The sequence below is a fragment of the Suncus etruscus genome, chromosome 17 (genome assembly GCF_024139225.1).
Source record: "Suncus etruscus isolate mSunEtr1 chromosome 17, mSunEtr1.pri.cur, whole genome shotgun sequence".
Lineage (NCBI taxonomy): Eukaryota > Metazoa > Chordata > Mammalia > Eulipotyphla > Soricidae > Suncus > Suncus etruscus.
Window position 1 is genome coordinate 38,396,655 of NC_064864.1, and position 19,783 is coordinate 38,416,437.

Here is a 19,783-nt window from a genome sequence, read left to right on the forward strand (position 1 = left end):
TAAATTTGTGATCACAAATGCATGGCCTCTGTGTTCTATCCAATTGTTCACCCGTTGATGATTTTTAGGACTGGGATTCTTTCTGAACTGCACCTGTAGCTGGTTCTCAAAATCTTTCAACAGAATGAATATTAGCTCCATAACCTACCACTGCTCACTACAGTGTAACTGCTTTTTTGTGTAACAGTTGATTTCTTTGGCTAAGTCTGGTTTCAGCTTTAGAAGTCCATTAACAGGTTCACTTTTTCCTATGTTCCAAGAGAACCATTTTTGCTTCTTAGAAAGACCATTTTCTCAGCTCCTCTTTTAAACTAGCTGATTCCAGGATTGGCCATAAGCCCAAGATTCAATGAAATTTGTACCAAGACCCCAGAAGACAGAGGATTCCAACTGACTTTCCCCAAGTGAACTTCCCCCACCCTCCTGTTTTGTCAATCTAAGAAATCATCAATCTGCTTTTCTTTCTAGCCACACAAACATTGACATCCGCAAACATCATACTCAGTTGCTGCTTGTTCCTTCCATCTGCTAGATTTCACCAGTTGTCACTTAATAGTTTAGTGATCAATCCTCTTTATTTTTTCTTTTGGGGGTGAGGGCCCTGGGGGATTCAGGTACCACTCTAGGTAATACTCCATCAGGTGTGCTGGATAGTTAAATGCTCAGAACATGCAGTGTGGTTCTTCTCAAACCTAGTAAGTAGTATTAGGGATCATCAGTAATATCCCAATGGTGCTTAGGAATCTCCAGGAATATGCCCAGTGATTATCAGGGCCCAATATCCACTTTAAAGAATACCACAGTACAGCTTAACAACCTGTGAAAAAAGAATAAATTTACCCTCTGGTTCACAAAAGGCTATCTGAGCCTTTTAGGTTTCAGCCAGAATCGCTTGTTTGCTTCCTGAATGATGGAGCTCACCTGGGATGGTCTCAGCAAGTAAATGATCTTTTAGTTTTAGTCAAGAAAAGACTATTTCAGCACAATAAGTAAAAGCATGACATGATGATGACAGAGGGCTGGGGAATTGAGGGGAGTGTCCTCTTTCTTTTGAAATGCTTTAGTATTAAAAAAAAATGCTTTTATCTTTTTCCTGCTGTCACCTTTATTTTTAAATTTATACATTCAACCATACAAACAAGTTAGATTTAAATGTAATAAGTTTCCTATCAAAACTTTCTCTACATTTTATGCACAGTCAAGAAAACCAGCAGTTTGGTGCTCGCTTTGGCAGCACATATACTAAAATTGGACCGATACAGAGAAGATTAGCATGGCCCCTGCGCAAGGATGACACGCAAATTCGTGAAGTGTTCCATATTTTTAAAATAAAAAAAAAGAAAACCAGCAGTTTGGAGATGCTGTACAAACATTCTTTCCCCTTTCTGAACACTGGTGGGGAAAATTATAAATAATACCTTCATCCCCAAGATAATGGAAATTTTAACTGATTTGTAATCAGATTTCTCTTTATTCTTATTTTCAAAGGAAGATAAGTTCACTTTAAAGCAGTCCTACACTCGGAGGTAATCTGCTAATATTCAGGGGAAAGCAGTTCATTTTGTTAAATAAATACACACATGTCCTAAAAATTAGAATCAGACAACACTTAAAAATTTATTATATACTATATTTAACTCTAAATTTACTATTATACCATTTAAGGGATCTTTAATAGTGCTATATGTATGATTGTTTTAAATTATTTTACCGTCAGGAACAACATAGTGATGGATTATTGTAAATAAATATTTATGTTGTATAATACAATAAAAAAGAATAAAGATCCCACACACATACTGGGAAATTTCTCTGAAGGCAGATAGTTTATTCATTCCAAAAAAATTCATTAGCATCCTGGGGTAAATCAAATTTTAGTTCATAAGTTTGTGTACTGAAAAATATAGTAAACAGTCAGACCACCAAGGTTCAGATGTCCAGGACTCTATTCTAAGATCTGGGTTATTTGTTGACTTGTTTAACGAAATTTATTGTTCTTGGTGGTTCTTGGTAGTCAAAAGATTCTAATCTCTCACAGTAATATTCAGTGAGTGTCAGCCTCAGAAATAGAAGGGGGTCACTCTGTATCATTCAACTCTGAAGGTTTACTCTAGATCACCATATAATACAACACTGAACAGACTCTAATCCCTTAACTTTAGTTAAAAATTCAATCATAAATGGTTTATGATTTAAGTAGAGAGCTTAGTGAAGACAAGATACAGTCATGTTTCAATACTGATCACATAACAAAACCACTAAATGATTTTCACTTAACTGATAATTGTTAGATTTCCTTTTAGCATTACTATCCCCTCAATTAATCAGAAGGCAGGAAAGATAATAATATGATTTTGGAACTAAGATTTGAACTCAGCTACTCTAGCTTCCAAAGCCACATTGCTGGTTCATATTTCTAATACTATTGAGTCAAAAGATGAAGGGGCTTTTCTCCCTTTTATCTTGGTTCTTTTTTACATAAATTTCAAAGTATTATTTATAATTTTAATTTGTATAACACTGTTAACCTCCTGTTGTTTTTAATACAGGTACATGGTTCCTAATATTTGAAAATGTGCATCTCATTTGAATGGACTACTATGGTTTTTTGAATAGAGGGGAGACAGATGTTTTTCACATGTCTAATAATATTGTCCCTAAAAGGTATTTCCATGACACTAGCCAGTGAACTATTTCTGGTGTTTGGCTTATAGCTCCCTTCTTGCTTTGAGTTTTTCATAAATGTTGGATGCCTAAGCATGTAGAATGCTCAAAAAAATTTAAAATTACATTTCTTTATCTTCCTTTCTGAACCATATCATCTGCTATATTTTTTCTTCTCTCCATCTCTCTATTTCTGTTTTTATTGTCATTACATACACATACACACACACATACACAAAGCCAATAAGAATTGTTTTTTAAATTTAAACTCTGAAGTCCCATCAGCAGAACTGAGTTGAAAGGAGAGGAATCTGTGCCCAAGGTTGCAGCAGCATGAGTAGGATGATGGAGAGGGGTTCTAGGTAATTTGTAAATCAGGACCTCCCTACTTTATGACCAAATTTAACTTATTTAAATATTAGTTCTCACTAGTCAGTAAAATGAAGACATGGGAATCATAATTTTTTCTAAATTTCAGAATTTAGCCTCAGAATTCTCACTTGGTCTATATGGGGCACTCTCAAGATAGGTATTTTTTTTTTTTTTTTCAAAATCTTACAAAAAGTTCCACTACGGGGCCAGAGAGATAGCATGGAGATAAGGCATTTGCCTTGCAATCAGAAGATCCGTGGTTCAAATCCCGGCATCCCATATTGTCCCCTAAGCCTGCCAGGAGCAATTTCTGAGCATAGAGCCAGGAGTAACCCCTGAGCGCTGCCAGGTGTGACCCAAAAATCAAAAAAAAGAAAAAGAAAAAATAAAAAGAAAAAGAAAAGAGAAGAAAGAAATTGGAATTACTCATTAGAGAAATATAGCAGGAAGCAAAGGTGGAAACTTAAATATAAACTAAACTGAACTTAAATATACCGAACTGAAGATATTAAGGGGAGGGAGCGGTGAGAAGGAAGACATAAATTCAGTCAAAAGAGAATTATTTTCTTGTTTGATGAACTCAATAGTATTCTTTGTATCTGTTTTATTTTATAGTATAGTAAGATAAATATATTGTCATATCTTTCAGCAAGAGGGGATTTTCTGAATGTTCCTGTTTAGAACAATTCTTGTGAATAAAATGTTTGCACAGAGTGTCATGCTTTTGTTGGCCAAAGAAAGTGAGCACTTGCTCATTTTCTGGCAATGCAAACAAAAATACTGAAGTGTATTTATACTCTTGGGCCAAAATGAATTTCAAAATGACAAAGCTCAGATACTTAATCAGCCTAGCTTTCCTCTTCTGCCTTCACTGGTTTAACAACTTTGTCAAATCTCTTCCTCTGAAATCCACTTCTACAACTGGGTTGAAACTAATTCTCCCTACTGTCACATAATAATAAACTAATAGCAGTCTTTCCTACTGGGGCTTTCAACAGCTTAGTCCTCAATCAATGAATGAGATAAGAGAGCTAAATCCACTAAAAGTATGGGATGAAACTGTCCTTTTTTTTAAGTACACTTTATATTGCTTCCTAAAGTGGGACTTTCTTAACTTGTAACCATAACAAAAAATGTATACTTCGTGCTGTTCTGAAGCATAATTGTATTCAAATTAGATGTCATGCCAGACATTGGAAGATTATGGTCTTATTCCAAATAAGGCAAGTTGTAGCCTGATACCAGTAACTCTTCATCTGTGCCAATAAGGGGACAAAATATCCTGCTAATAAAAATCCACACAAAACCCAATATTCTACTTTAGCTAGTAGCTTTGCAATCCTTTCCCAGGGGAATAATGACAACTATTCACAAGTAGATACTTTCACCATTTAGTTTTTACATTTATTCCTCATTCTAAGAGACAGCTCACTGCTTTTTTTCATTGATAGTTATTTATTACCACCCAAATAGTGTTGAGACACTTAAGCTATATTTGAGGGGTCTCTACAACATGCCTATTTAGTTTTCTCCCCCATTAATTACTTTGTGTCTCTTTCACACCTATCAGCCAGGATGACTCACCTTTGCATTCTATGGGCATGGCAGCTACTGCAAAATTCCAGAGGTACCATAATCACAGTATCTGACATAATGACTCCAAAGTTTTTCATCAAACCACATTTCACCACTGACTCACTCTTGCCTCTAGGCAAGTATTACTTTCTTTTTTTTGTGGGGGGGTCACACCCGGCGGTGCTCAGGGGTTACTCCTGGCTGTCCGCTCAGAAATAGCTCCTGGCAGGCAGGGGGACCATATGGGACACCGAGATTCGAACCAACCACCTTTGGTCCTGGATCTGCTGCTTGCAAGGCAAATGCTCACTGTACTATCTCTCCGGGCCCGCAAGTATTACTTTTTACACTTTATTTGTTTACTTTAAAATTTTGGGAATATAGCTTGACACCTCTATGTATATAAGCCTTCCCCTTACTCATCATCAAAGTTCAGGAAAGTTTCTTAACTATTCTACTCTGCAATCTGCTTATCTGCTAACACCTTTATAATACACACAATAAGAATTGAAAGAGATAGTTGAGGGAGGGGAGGAGGTATACTGTGTGTGACATCTTCAGATGACCATTTATAAGTTATCCAGAGGTTTGGATAAATAGAAGTCACATTTAGAACAGTTCATCATACTTGTGCAAACTCTTTGAAGGATTACAATGGTCGAAGATAGTAGTTCTTCTATTAGAGCTGTTTATGTCTTGATTCAAAGAACTAGCTCCGAAGAATTGTGACATTTTCCCCCTTATTTTATCATAAAACTATCTTACTATAAAAGGGAAGTTTTTTAGACTGAAAATTTAGATAAATCTGCTTTCTATCCTTTTATATAAGAGATTAAGGGAGAAAGAGCCCACTGAGGAATAATGAGGTAAGACTGCCCAGCTCAGAATAACCAATATCCTCATGCTTTTCTACTGCAGACAACAGTTCTTTTTTACTTTATTGTTTCAGTCTAAATCTTATAATCACTTCACTGAGATATAATTCATAGGACATGTTTAGAATCCAATGCTCATGTTTAGAACACACAATTCAGGTTTTTTGTTTTTTTGTTTTGTTTTGTTTTGTTTTGCATTGATAGAGTTGTACAACACTCAACACAATGAATTTTGGGGCATGATTTTCACTCCAAAAATTTCACTCCTTGAATCTATTAGTTATTCCCTGTTTTTCTCTAATTCTAGCCTCTGTCTGGAAACCACTGTTTGTTTTCCATATAGATTTGCCTTTTCTGTAAATTTCACACAGATAGACTCTCACAGTATAAAATCTGTGTATGACCTTTCACTTAACATGATGATTTAAAGATATGTCCATTTTTAGCATGTACTTTATTCCTTTTTTACTGTTTTTAAGAATAAAGTGTATGGACTTTATTCTTTTTAATTGTTAAATGATGCTCCATTGTGTGAATATGTTTGTTACTTTTGTTAATCCATTCATTAGTTGATGGACATTTGTATTATTTTCACTTGGGGACTATTATAAAATAATGATTCTCTTTATACATAACTTCTGTGTGAATAGATGGTTTTACTACTCTTGGATACCTAGAAGTAGAATTACTGTGTTACGAGCATTCTGATTTTGACATTACAGAAAAAGTATGAAAGTGGAGCTGGAGCAAGAATATCATGGATAGGGTTCATGCTTTGTGAGTATCTGACCCAGGTTCAATCCCTTGTACCCTATAGAGGCCTCTTAACCCCACCAGAGTGACCCCTGAGTGCAGAACCAGGATCAAAACCTGAGTGCCACTGAGTTTGCACCCCCCCAAAAAAGAAAATATGTTGAATTGTGTTCCAAACTGCCTACACCAGTTTATATCCCCACCATCAAGATAAGTGGCTTTTGACTTCTCTGTATCCTTGTGAACTATTTTTATTCTCTGTCCTTTCTATTATAGCCATCCTGCTTGATGTGAGGTGTTAAATGACTAGAGTTTTGATTTGATTTCTCTATGAGACTAATTGATATTATCTTTTTTTTTGGGGGGGAGGGTCACACCCGGCGTTGCTCAGAAGTTACTCCAGGCTGTCTGCTCAGAAATAGCTCCTGGCAGGCACGGGGGACCATATGGGACACCGGGATTCGAACCAACCACCTTTGGTCCTGGATAGGCTGCTTGCAAGGCAACCACCGCTGTGCTATTTCTCCGGGCCCTAATTGATATTATCTTTACATGGACTTATAGTTGTACATCTCCTTTGGACTACATTTATGACAATGAAGCATGGTGTTATGATACAGTTTTAGCCTTCATAAATTGGCACTTACCATTGAGTACAAATGTGTGTTCTGGGTAGGAAAAGTAAGAACTTTAAGTGTGAATAAAATGCAGGTGTCAGCTTTTTTAACTCCCACTCAAACTGAAATTATGGATGTAAGTAGAAAAATATTTTAAAATTATTATTTTCTAAATGTGTCATTAAAAAATTTTGAACTTGACGTATACTTGGGCTCAATTCCATTTTCTGTGTGGTGTCTGTGAGCAAGTAGTTTAGTAGATAACTAAATTTATTTAAATCCTACCTCCCCTTTTCAGACAAATATTTTCTTTCTAATTAAAATAAAGTGTGCATATATAGAATTTCTCCTTTGATCTATGGTTTGAATTGTGATAAATGCTTATAGTTGTTAAGAATGATAGAAAATATTTTCCCTCGTGACAAAAAAATCTTCCCTTTGCCCCTTTGGAATCAATCTCGTTCCCTCACAGTCAATCTCCAAACCTCTGGGAATTACTGATTTAATTCCTTTAACCTTTTGCCTTTTTTCCATAATGTAACGCAATACAACAAATAACCTTTAGAATTTTTTGAGCCTAACTTTTTCATTTACCATGCTATTGAGAATTAATTACATTCTTTCACATGTAATTTTTCTGGTTATCATTTTATTATATCATAGTTCTCAATTGGTTTATCTATCTATAAGTTAAAAGATAGTTGGACTAATAGAGGGTTCTATTGTGAATTTAATCACTACAAATTTAAACTGGTTAATGTGTTTGTTGCTCTTGGGACAGTCCTAAACCATTTTTAATGCAAAGTATTGGTATTCATTTGGCATTTCCAACAACAATATGTGAGCATACTGGTTGCTTACATCCTCTCTAGCTTTTATCATAAGCCTAAGCTATTCCATCTGCAAGTACATGTCCTACTGCATTCCTGTCCTACTGCTGTCTCAGGATCATTAGATAGAAACCAAAGTGAAACAGCACCAGCAAAAGTGCTTTGCAAACGGTAAATTATCATCCCTAAGTAAGAAATTATAATGATGATGATGACACCCACTTATCAGTGAAACTTGTTTCTCACATAAGCTAAACTGTTTCATTTTTTCCCTACATCTTGACAAAGTGAGTTACAAGTCTAAACCAGAAAGAGGCTTTGCCTTAAATTCATTCTGGAGTTTATTTTGGCTCCAGTTTTGTAACTTTTCACAGAAGCAGATAAATGACCAAGATGTAAATCCTCAAGGCTGAGTCAGTTTTGTAAAGAAAAATGACCCTGTGTGATGGCAGTCAACAGGACAGGCTGTGTAACAAGTTGTGAGAGAAATAACTTCTGGCTTTCTGAACTAGTGGAATGGGGGGACAGGGTGAGAAGACATGCTGGACTTCTGCAGCAGTGAAGAGGACCACCATCTGAAAGCCCCTTCTGTGATGGAATGAAAACTGACTATAGCAGTAACAATTTTTTTTTCAAGTTTTCTTTTTTTGCCATGTTAGAAACAGAAAGACACAGAGACACAAGATTCTCTTCTTGACTTCAGTACAAATGCTAAGTGAAAAATACACAGGGTTGTATATAGGAATATGTATAGATGTATACATATCTTCTGGTCAGTATATGCATTCATATTTCCTTACTCTGTCATATGAGAGAGTTTAGAAGCATCTAACCCTCACCTATACTCCAAGCAGAGCTTGGAGTAATCCCTGAGCATTGCAGGATGTGGCCCAAAACTAAAATAATTTTTATAAACATCTTTATACAATTTGATTACAAACATGGTTGTAGTTGGGTTTCAGGCGTATAAAGAACGACCCCTTCACCAAGGCGTCATTTTCATCACCACTGCCCCAAATATCCCACCTCCCTACTCCCCCCACCTGTATTTGAAACAGGCTTTCAACTTCCCTCATTCATTCACCAAAACCAAAATATTAATAATAAAATAGTATACACATTTGTTTGATAAATATTTATAAATATACCATATTAATTTAAGACATGAATGAGAGGAAAATATCAGGATTCAAGTATATGGGCACTCTGAACAATATCTTTGCTATATTTCTATAAATCAAAAATTATTTCAGATAAAAAGAGTATCAATATGAAATTTCAAACAGATTTGTTCTCTTTGGGGAGATGTTTTTTTTTTTTTTTTTTTTTTTGGTCACACTGGATGGCACTCAGGTTATTTTTGGCTTTGAGCTCAGAAATCGCTCTTGGAAGGCATGAGGGACGTCAGGATTCGAACCACCATCCATCCTGCATTGGCTGCGTGTAAGGCAAATGCCCTACTGCTGTGCTATCTCTCCAGACCCGATATTTGTTCTTTTTTTTTTTTTTAAGATTATATGACAGGGACCCGGAGAGATAGCACAGCGGTGTTTGCCTTGCAAGCAGCCGAACCAGAACCTAAGGTGGTTGGTTCAAATCCCGGTGTCCCATATGGTCCCTCGTGCCTGCCAGGAGCAGACAGCCAGGAGTAACCCCTGAGCAACGCTGGGTGTGACCCAAAAACAAAAACAAAAACAAAGATTATATGACGGGAATTATGTGAGTTTAAAGGAAACATGTATTGTGATTTTCTAAATTGTTGCTCATTAAAATACTTAAAAGAGAAAGATGGCTGTAGTTTTGAAGAACATTTCCTTTCCAGAACTTAAAATGTGGAAAAGTAATTGGTTAAAGAAAAAGAAATCTAAGTTCAATATGCAAAAAAAGAAAAAGAATGGTCATTTTTCTAGCAAGTTATAAATTAAATCCAACTTGGTTTTAGTTCTCTAAAAAGTTAAAGAACAGGGGCCGGAGAGATAGCATGAAGGTAAGGCATTAGCCTTTCATGCAGAAGGTCGGTTTGAATCCCAGCATCCCATATGGTCCCCTGTGTCTGCCAGGAGCGATTTCTGAGCATAGAGCCAGGAGTAACCCCTGAGCGCTGCCAGGTGTGACCCTAAAACAAAAACAAAACATAAACAAAAAAATTAAAGAACAACTTACAAATGGAATAAACCCCATTATTTGGATAATATGACACCACCACTTGTCCATAATATCTGGACCATATAGAGCAGTCAATCAAGATGTTTTATACCAAGGGAAATTTCCACATTTCTTTTGTCAGTGTAATTTATTCCTGACCACAAGTACCCTTTTTCCCTCCCTAAGATAATAATGATGCCTTTAAAGGCTATGTAGCAGTTTAATCTTTCCTTGCTTTCTAGTGAGCTTCCTGTAACAGAAAGTTTCTAACCAGATGTTTTTACACTAAGATACAAATCTCCATCTGGGATGAATCTGAGCCAAGAATGTTACCTCCATCACCTCCCTTAAAATCTGAAGTTTTTCAACAGCAATCCCTCTTCCCCTTCACAAGCCCACTGCTCAAGACTTAGGTAGCCAACAATTCTGTAGGTAAGGTTTTCTTCTCCTTGTGCTCTGACCTTAGAACCACCCATTTGGACTATCTGGGGGCACTTTGGCTCATTTTACACTGATCTGGCATTTATAATTTGATGGCAATGCAAAGAAACCTTAACCCCTTTGTTGCAAGTAAAAGGGTCTAGCACAGTAAGTGAGTTTCCAGGTAGTGAGTTCAGTCATCAATTTCATGTATCCCAATCTATGTCTGGCTTATCATAATTTCAATCTGAAAGCTGTCATCTTTGCAGTTATTTCCCCACTCAAGGCATTAATTCAGTACTCAGAATGTTATGGTTTGTCTTCAGTATATTCTGTGGTTCCTTATGTCATCTCATACTTTTCTTCTTTTTAATGTTTGGGCCATACCCGGCAATGCTCTGGCCATACTCCTGGCTCTGCACTCAGGAATTACTCAGGGGATTCGTTTGGAATGGAATATTGGAATGGTCTGCTGCATACAAGATAAGCCCTCCCCACTGTGCTATCATTCCAGCCTCTGTCATGCTTTTCTTCATGAATGGTGAAGTTAGTGACAGCATTTAAACAAGTCAACACGACCCTCTTTGCTTGAAACCGGCAGCCTTCTTAAAGTCTCTTCAGTCCTAGAGCATAGCTATTATTACTCCTACTGTATACACGGAACCTGAGGGTGTATGCTCTTTAGTAGAGCACACATCTTGCATGTATACAGCCTGTATTTCAACATCCCACAAGGAAAATTTAAAAAAGAAAAATGAAATTCCATTTTCTAGAAAGGAACACTTAAGCTCAGTGTGTCCAACCCTGTCAGCCAGTGAGGTCAATTTCTGTCCTCCCAATGAGTTCAGACCAAGGAAATTCCCCCCAGCTGATGACTTGGAAAGAACTGGTTCCAGGCTAATGACCAGAGACACTTTATTCCATTCCAACAATGCTTTTATATAGGACATGAGGAACTGGAATATGTGCAGGGTAACAGGACACAACAGAATCATAGCCAGGGGCAAGTGCGGCGCCAGGGAGAAGATAAGCATAAACATTTGGGTTTAGGAATGCCTTAGAAGCAACACAGTGTTGATAGGTGATCTCTCCTTTAACCAGAGCTCTATGTGAGCAGGGAAGGGATGGCCTGGAAACAAACCTGATTAGTCACTGATCTTAGGGAGATGGCTCTCCTCTTTGTGCTGCCCTTCCCCATATCTGGAGTATTGGTATCTCTGAAGCTTTTGCCTCAAGGAGAATCCCTGAAACAGTTGTTCTATTGGATTTCCCAGAAAAGTTGCTCTATGACATTTGAGCTGCCAGGTTTTTTTGAAACAGCATCATTGGGGAATCCAATGCTCAGGGGACTTAAAAACACATCAAAGGTCACACATCTGAGTCCTAGGAGAACTGAGATCCAAATAACTGTTTTACCTCTCCATGTAGCAGCATTAATACCCCATTATACTCTGCTTTTCCCAGTTTGTGCCTTTTCTTCCACAGAACACCTTTCTGTCCACCTGTTTGTCTACCCCAAATATATACAAATTGGCACTCCTTTACCCATCTTTAACTCACCATAGCTCTTAATACAAGGAAACACAACATGCAAAAAAGAATTTTTATAATGTAATTCTGCCTCAGTTTAAAAACATAGGGTGTACAAAATTTTTTAAAAATAAATTAGTTTATTTAATTCTCAGACAAAGCACATTTTCAGTAAATGGGAATGTTTATGTCATATTAATGTTGAAGAAAGAAATTCTTTTTAAGCCATTAACCAAAAATAAATAAATCCAAACACATACTTGTTTGGGGAGTATAAACTTTTAAATAAAGTGTTTGTTGGTTTTTCTTTACCTTACTACATCCTCATTTCCTTCTATGACTTTACATATACCATAACAAAACAAGGAACTTTATTCCTAGTTATATTTTGTTCATGTCCCATTATTGAAGCCTAATTGATGTGGTAGGTTTTGGACTTGAGCTTCCTTCACAGAAAAGTTCAACTTTGACAAGATCTTGTTCTCCTTCCTACACCTGTCACCCTTGTTCACAAATAATGATGAGTGGAGGAAAGATCAGACAGGCTACAGCCTTGACTTCACTCTTCAAGTGCAGAATAAAAACTCGAGGGCAAAACAAATACTTATCTTTCCTTTGAAACACTGTATGGTATTAGAAGAGGTTGAAGCTCTCACATTTTACTCAGAAATCTACATATATACCAGCGTTTGTGGTCATTAGCAGAAACAAATTTTCTGAGTTTTATTTCATATACTGTGAATAGAAAAATGTCAACTTTTATTTATTTTATTTTTTGGTTTTTGGGTCACACCCGGCTGTGCTAAGGGGTTACTCCTAGCTCTATGCTCAGAAATCGCTCCTGGCAGGCTCGGGGAACTATATGGGATGCCGGGATTTGAACTACCATCCTTCTGCATGCAAGGCAAACGACCTTCCTCCATTCTATCTCTCTGACCCCCAACTTTTAATTTCTTAATGTGTTATTTAGTAAAGGAAAAGAAGGAAGGAAAGAAGGAAGAAAGGAAGGAAGGAAGGAAGGAAGGAAGGAAGGAAGGAAGGAAGGAAGGAAGGAAGGAAGGAAGGAAGGAAGGAAGGGAGGAAGGGAGAGAGGGAGGGAGGGAAGGAAGGAAGGAAGGAAGGAAGGAAGAAGGAAGGAGGAAGGAAGGAAGGAAGGAAGGAAGGAAGGAAGGAAGGAAGGAAGGAAGGAAGGAAGGAAGGAAGGAAGGAAGGAAGGAAGGAAGATCTTTTAGGTAATTTTTTTTTGTAAGTTGAATTTCTTTATTTTTTTATTTTTTATTTTTTTATTTAAACACCTTGATTACATACATGATTGTGTTTGGGTTTCAGTCATGTAAAGAACACCACCCATCACCAGTGCAACATTCTCATCACCAATGTCCCAAGTCTCCCTCCTCCCCACCCAACCCCCGCCTGTACTCTAAACAGGCTCTCAATTTCCCTCATACATTCTCATTAATAGGACAGTTCCAGATGTAGTTATTTCTCTAACTAAACTCATCACTCTTTGTGGTGAGCTTCCTGAGGTGAGCTGGAACTTCCAGCTCTTTTCTCTTTTGTGTCTGAAAATTATTATTGCAAGAATGTCTTTCATTTTTCTTAAAACCCATAGATGAGTGAGACCATTCTGTGTTTTTCTCTCTCTCTCTGACTTATTTCACTCAGCATTATAGATTCCGTGTACATCCATGTATAGGAAAATTTCATGACTTCATCTCTTCTGACAGCTGCATAATAATTTTTAAGTAAAATTTTTAAGTAAAATATCTAGGATCCTGCAAGAGATCTTGAATGTTATAAACCATAATGTCTAGGTAAAAGTAAATAGTGTTGTAATTCTAAAATTTGTCAGAGCTTGCTGGCAATTGGCAAAAAGAGCAAAAGATTGTGTGTTTTATTTTCATTATCCACAAAAGGGTTCCAGAGACAAGGGGCTAGAAGAGCAAGAACAGAAAGGAGGCACAAAAACAACAATATATAAGACTGGAGGAAATTTTGTATATGTCCCTTAAAAAGTAGATAGTCTGGGCCTGGAGAGATAGCACAGCGGTGTTTGCCTTGCAAGCAGCCGATCCAGGACCAAAGGGGTTGGTTCGAATCCCGGTGTCCCATATGGTCCCCCGTGCCTGCCAGGAGCTATTTCTGAACAGACAGCCAGGAGTAACCCCTGAGCAATGCCGGGTGTGGCCCAAAAAACAAAACAAAAAAAAAGAAATAAAAAGTAGATAGTCTGGGGCCAGAGAGATAACATAGAGGTGGGGCGTTTGCCTTTCATGCAGAAGGATGGTGGTTCAAATCCTGGCATTCCATATGGTTCCCTGTGCCTGCCAGGGGCAATTTCTGAGCATAGAGCCAGGAGTAACCCCTGAGCACTGCCGGGTGTGACCCAAAAACAAACAAACAAACAAACAAAAAAGTGAATAGTATTTGAAAACCATTCTGAAGATAAAAAATTTTGTAGAAATAATACCCCACTGCCATTTTAAATTTACCCTCCAAAAAGAACATAATTTTTTAGCATCAGTTTCAAAATTTTATGGATGCATTAACATAATCTAGTCAGAAAAAGTGGGGTAGTCTTCTCCCCCACCAGTGGCACACACATCAACACAGGTGAGTAGACCCTGCCCTTAATAACAGAGCCATGAAGGTGCAGCCACATCGCCACTGCCATGCACTTCTCCTTGTCAGTGAAGCCCAGCACAGTGCATAGAAAACACCACATGGCAAGCGTGATAATGGGGAAACAATGTAGGTCTCCACCATGCCTCCATAAAAATTTGAAATTGATGCTACAAAATTATGTTCTTTTTGGAGGGTGAATTTAAAATGGCAATAGGATACTATTTCTATAAATATTTTTGTCTTCAAAACAGTTTTCAAAGACTATCCACTTTTTAAGGGACATATACAAATAAGGACTTTAGAGAAAAAATATGGAGGCTGCTCAGAGAACTCAAAGAAAGCACGACAAACTGATGATGACCCAAAAAGTACCAATCACCTATTTAGACTCTCAAATAAGGACCTTAGAGAAGAAATATGGAGGCTGCTCAGAAAACTCAAAGAAAGCATGACAGGGCCCGGAGGGGTAGCACAGTGGTGTTTGCCTTGCAAGCAACCAATCCAGAACCTAAAGTGGTTGGTTCGAATCCCGGTGTCCCATATGGTCCCCCGTGCCTGCCAGGAGCTATTTCTGAGCAGACAGTCAGGAGTAACCCCTGAGCACTGCCGGGTGTGACCCCCCCCCCCAAAAAAAAAAGAAAGAAAGAAAGCATGACAAACTGATCAAACAAAAATAAGAATATGAAAGTAGAAATGAGAAAACTTCAAATTAAAATCACAAGACTGATAAACTTGGTATGCAAAATAAGAAACCTCACTGGAAAGCTCTCCAACAGATTAACAGTGGCTGAGTCAAAAATCAGTGATCTGGAAGATCAGATGCATAACAACTTCATACGACAGAAGAGATTGGAAAACAGCCTTAAATAATATGAGAAATTAAATAATAATGGGAAAAGTCAAGCAATGGGAAAAGTCCTCAAAGAATGTGAACAGACAAAAATAGAAGTCTTTGATAAACTCAAAAGAAAAAAAAAACCATAAGAATGAGGTCTCAGAGACCTAGGAAGAAAATCTCCATGAAGAATCATCAACCAGCGACATCATTGCAGAAAAACTCCCAAAGCTAAAGAGTGCATGCAACTAAATCCCGCATGGTCAAAGAGTACCAAAGAGAGCAGTAGTGCAAGTCATAAGGCATCTGCCTTGCATGCACTAGCCAAGGACGAACTGCAATTAGATTCCCTGGTGTCCCATATGGTCCCCAAGCCAGGAGCAATTTCTGCGTGCATAGCCAGGAGTAACCCCTGAGGACCACAGGATGTGCCCCCCAAAAAATAAGAGAGCCAAAGAAAAGCACCTCAAGATACATGACGAATCCTACAAATAGGGATAAAATGTGTAAAGCAGCAAAATAAAAAAGGGGAATCACATTCAAAGGAGCATCTTTACGATTTATAGCATATTTGTCACAAGAACCCTCAAGGCCTGAAGGTAGTGGTGGGACATAGTGGTAAAACTCAATAAAATGAAAGCTTTGCCAAGAGTAGTTCACCCAGCCAGACTTATATTCAAGTTTGAAAGACGGATACACAGCTTTTTGGATAAAAAGCAGCTAAGGAACTTCAGATTCAAAATCAGCCCTAAAAAACTAACTGAAAGCTCTATTTTAAGCCAAGACAACCCAACCAAAAAAACCAAACTCCTACAAAAAGATCCCATGACAATTATCATTCTCAATATCAATGGACTAAATGAACAAATTAAGAGACATGGAGTGGCAAAATGTATCAAAACACTGAAATAAATGGTCAGCTGCCTACAAGAATCAAGAAACATAGACTCAAAGTCAAAGGTTAGAGAAAAATCATTCAAGTAAACAACTCTCTGAAAAAGGCTGAGGTGGCCATACGAATACCAGATGACACAGACTTTAAGCTTTAAAAAGTTATAAAGGACAGAAATGGACATTTCTTAATAATCAAGCAATATGTATAACAAGAAGAATTCACACTCCTAAACATAATCTTGTCCAAGGGCCAGACAGCAGGTAGGATGCTTGCCTTGCATAGCCTGATCTGAGTTCCATTCCAGGCATTCCAAATGACCTCAACCTTTTCAGGAGGGATTCCTGAGTGCAGATTTAGGAGTAACAGCTGAGCACCATAAAGTAAGACTCCTCCAAAACAAACAAGCAAAGAATAATCTAGTTCTAATGTGTTGCTTTCTGACAGTGTTATTTGGCAAAGGAACAACTTTTTTTTTTGGGGGGGGGGGATCACACCCAGCAGCACTCAGGGGTTACTCCTGGCTCTATACTCAGAAATTGCTCCTGGCAAGCTTGGGGGAAAATGGGATGCTGGGATTCAAACCACTGTCCTTCTGCATGCAAGGCAAATACCCTACCTCCATGCTATCTCTTCAGCCCCAAAGGAACAACATTTACTACTTTTCTACTTACCAGGAAAAATTGAACCTTGGTAAGGAGAAGTAGGAGGAGAAATAGGGAATGAAAATTAAGTACATTTGTGTGCAAATAAACTTAAAGGATATGATTACACAAAGGAAAAATGAAGTTATGCACATAAGTGGGTCCCTGAGATATTGCTCTACAAATATTTTACTAATGACTCAGTAAGTGAAACATGGAAGAGAGGGTCATCTGACAAGAGTCAGAAAGTAAAGTTGCCCATTGGCCATCTTAATGAGGACACAAATGTTGTTTTCAAATCTTTCGTTGTGAATAGGACAGAATCTTGACACCCTTTCTAGGATAAGCATCCCCAAATGCAACTTTAAAGTTCTTAAATATAATTCCCTATCAACTAGAATTATATTTTAGAGGCACTCTGTCAAAAATGATTTGTTTGGTCCAAAGAAATTGGAAATGAATTCTTCTTCCTGTCATCAGTTCCCCAGAACTTTGCACCTGGAAGCCACTCTTGGAATATCAAACATTTGTTCATTCAATTACCCATCCAGAAAAAATTTTCGAGTGCATATATAGAGCAGTATACTATTCTATGCTCTGAAATAAATTTCTCCCCATGAATAAACTTAGGAAATACTGTTCTTCCTGGTTTAAAATTGGAGAGGTTAAGCCATGTGGGTGCTGCTAAAATTGAAATAAGGTTTTTTTGTTTGTTTGGTTGGTTGTTTTATTTTGGTGTTGTTTTTTTTTTTTTTGAGGGTCACACCTGACAATGCTCAGGGGTTACTCCCGACTCTGTGCTCAGAAATCACCCCTGGCAAGCTCAGGGAACCATATGGGAAGCCAGAATTCAAACCACCTTCAGTCCTGGATTGGCCACTTGCAAGACAAATGCCCTACCACTGTGCTATCTCTCCAACTCCGAAATAAGGTTTTCCTTAAAAAGATTCTGCCTGGGACTGGAGTGATAGTACAGCGGGTAGGGCATTTGCCTTGCATACAGCCAACCCAGGTTCAATCCCGGTCCCCCAAACCTGCCAGGAGTAATTTCTGAGCGCAGAGCCAGGAGTAAACCTGGCTAGTGCCACTGGGTGTGACCAAAAAAGAAAAGATTCCGCCCCATTCATTGCCTAATTTCTTTTCACTCCGAACAATTTAAATACATTATTATTTTATTCACATCTCCATAAATCTCCTATGATTTCCATATTTGAAGCCATTTTTACCAAGTGGCCTTTAAACTTCTCACACTTTGTATTTTGATGTACATATGCATGTGCATCATGTGCATACATATACATGCTCACACAATATTTCAGTGTTTACTTTTTATTGATAAGTGTTTTATAAGATATCTAATATTCACAACTATGAATTTACTGAGCTTCATAAGTTTAACATAAGAAACCATTAGACCATTTACAAAAGTTGTCTGGCTTTTCCTTTCTCAGATGGAGAAGTTGAGGGCCATCCTCCTCATTAAGGAGAGGGCTTGTGGAAACTGCACAGAGCTACATTAGTGCATGTCAAAAAATATTGGAAAAAAACTGAGGCATGTAGTCGTAGTTAGGAGAGAAGACCTATGTGGTTGGGAGCTTAGTCACTTTTTGGTGCTTAGAATGACTAGAAGCATAGGGCTGCACCATAGACTTCCTCTGTTCTTGAAAAATGTAAACCAAACTTAAAAATTATGAGTACACTGACCACACAGCTGAAAGCTGGCTCCATCAGGAGGAGAAAGTGGGTCAAGTCTCCACTCTGCCAAAGCCAAACCTGCTGTACCCATCATCCATAATCACCACATCACAAGTGGCTCTGCTTACCACTCCTCTACGTTTCTCTGCAAAGACACCAAACTGCCAAAATTCCAGGTATGCCAATATTTGGGCTGATATCACCAGGACTTTTTTTTTTTTTTTTTTTAGTGAGTGAGTGTACCTATTCACCACCTGCTCATACTTTCAGAAGCCCTGGCAGCCAAAACTACATACAAAAGGAACCATATCAGCAGTAGTGCTCGGAATTCCTGTATCACACTGCATCATGGCATGACTGTGTGACAACTCCGTTTTTGTTTAATGCTGTCATCCTCCTAGTAACATGCCAGTTTAGACACTGATGTGTATTTAAAGCCACTTAATGTTTAGAAACTGATGAAATTAACAGAATGGTTAACTAGCAACAAAAGCTTACTAATCCTTCTGACAGTGACTTAATGACCTCACCACAGGATACAATAATTTTCACAGATTTTCTTGTTACTGTACTCTCCTTAATTCCTTCCTTTCTTCCTCCTTTTCTTTATTTCTTTCTCTTTTTTCTTTTTTAATAATTTTATTCACACCTGGAAATAAAATGTATGATAATTAACTATGTCCACTATGTGGTGCATGCTCTTTAAATACAGTAAATTAAATTTTAAAAAATTACTAGAAAACAATGACATTTCAGGAGCACATTAAAGATATGCCTGAAATATCTTGTTATTTGAGAACATAGGTGAATGTTCAAATAGTGATAGAGACACATTAAAACCCAGAAATCTGCTTGGGACAGTTTGAGACTCATTATTATAGTAATGGATTTGAATTCAAATTTAGAGGGAAAATGCTTACTATACTCTAAAGAAATCAATTGATAAAAATTTAAAGGGAGACTTGGGGGCCTCCCCAGGCATCCCCTGACGGCTTGCCTCGGCTGAGGTGAGTGTTTGGGGGCCGGAGTTGCAGATCAGGCTGACTGCTGGACCCCTAGGCCCGGCAGACATTTTGGGACCTCCCCCAGCCTGCATCAACCTGGGAACTTTGACCTGATTCAGCATTAATCTCTTCAAGGCGTGTCTCGCTGGGGCTGTGAGTTTTCTGTTGGAGTTGTGGATTGGGCTGGTTTCTTTGCTTGGCAGACACTTGGGGGCCTCCCCAGGCATCCCCTGACGGCTTGCCTCGGCTGAGGTGAGTGTTTGGGGGCCGGAGTTGCAGATCAGGCTGACTGCTGGACCCCTAGGCC

At 38.0% G+C, this 19,783-nt stretch overlaps 1 protein-coding gene and 1 non-coding gene across 2 annotated transcripts in view; both read left to right on the forward strand.

Annotated features, from left to right (window-relative positions):
* Positions 1–19,783, forward strand: part of PLCE1 (phospholipase C epsilon 1) — a 353,407-nt gene that overhangs the window by 198,622 nt on the left and 135,002 nt on the right. The gene's annotated exons all lie outside the window — the stretch shown is intronic.
* LOC125995248 (U6 spliceosomal RNA) lies at positions 1,219–1,325 on the forward strand. Its single transcript, XR_007490800.1, has one exon. It is a non-coding gene; the product is annotated as a U6 spliceosomal RNA (small nuclear RNA).